The following is a 1254-nucleotide window of genomic DNA, read 5'->3' as shown; positions in this document are numbered from 1 at the left end:
ATTTAATCATAGAATAGAAATCATAGAAACCCTACAGTGCAGAAGGAGGCCATTCGGCCCATCGAGTCTGCACCGACCACAATCCCACCCAGGCCCTACCCCCACATATTTACCCGCTAATCCCACAAACCGACGCATCTCAGGACTCTAAGGGGCAATTTTTTAACCTGGCCAATCAACCTAACCCGCACATCTTTGGACTGTGGGAGGAACCCGGAGCACCCGGAGGAAACCCACGCAGACACGAGGAGAATGTGCAAACTCCACACAGACAGTGACCCAAGCCGAGAATCGAACCCAGGACCCTGGAGCTGTGAAGCAGCAGTGCTAACCACTGTGCTACCGTGCCGCCCAAAATTTGCTGGTCAGTATGGGGATCGAACCCGCGACCTTGGCGTTATTAGCACCACGCTCCAACCACCTGAGCTAACCGAACATTGCGAACATTTATGACATTTGTAACAAAATGGTACAAACACAGTTATTAATGGATATCAGAAACAGATTTTTAAAAATAGAATGTGTAGAGTTGCCAGAGCAAGGAGCCGCTCTGATCTCTGTTTATTCAGAAGATTCATATTAATGTTTATTGTAGTATCAAAGCACCTTTCAAAGCACCATCTTTCCTATTAATAAACATGTCATTGTACCAGCAATAAGAGCCTTATGTGAAGTACTGTCTGTCACAAGCAAGTTCTTGTTTGAAATCTTTTACAAATGTACTGAAGATACAACAGCTTGCACTGTATAATATTTGAATATAATCATCACTTTCCTTTTGATTCCACAGTGTAGCAACCAAACCTCATGGAGGAGAAGCATCAGTGTGTGCCTTGCAGGCTGTCAACATGAAAAAGAGAGAAAACATTGGCTTATAACTTAAGTGGACCAATGTTTTATTCATAGAGTCTGCACCTCCAGCAAATTAAAAGAGAAACAAAAGGTCAACAGCATGAACCCTTTCTCCTGGAGCCCATAAACCAATAACTGAGTTTTATTAAGTATCGATATCTATCTCTGACGCTGCTTAATAACATCTTATTCCCTGTTTTCTCCAGTCATCAATAATCTTCTGCTTTTGTGGCTTGCTCCATCATTTTGTGCAATTGTATTATAAGGGTCCATAAGCGTAATCTGCTTCATTTTTTTTATTTTTGGAGAACTGTGCTGGCTTTGTAATAGCAACAGCTGTCCAAGAGGCTTGTCAACCCTGACACCCGTCTGACTTATAATCTACACTCAATATCGCAGAAC

At 42.5% G+C, this 1254-nt stretch overlaps 1 non-coding gene across 1 annotated transcript; it reads right to left on the bottom strand.

Annotated features, from left to right (window-relative positions):
- Window positions 1-362: 362 nt before the first annotated feature.
- trnai-aau (transfer RNA isoleucine (anticodon AAU)) lies at window positions 363-436 on the bottom strand. The gene has a single exon. It is a non-coding gene; the product is annotated as a tRNA-Ile (tRNA).
- Between the last annotated feature and the right edge of the window lie 818 nt (window positions 437-1254).

The sequence above is a fragment of the Mustelus asterias genome, chromosome 1 (genome assembly GCF_964213995.1).
Source record: "Mustelus asterias chromosome 1, sMusAst1.hap1.1, whole genome shotgun sequence".
NCBI classification, from domain to species: Eukaryota; Metazoa; Chordata; class Chondrichthyes; order Carcharhiniformes; family Triakidae; genus Mustelus; species Mustelus asterias.
Note: the sequence above shows the minus strand (reverse complement) of the source record. Positions and strands in the feature narration are given on the sequence as shown.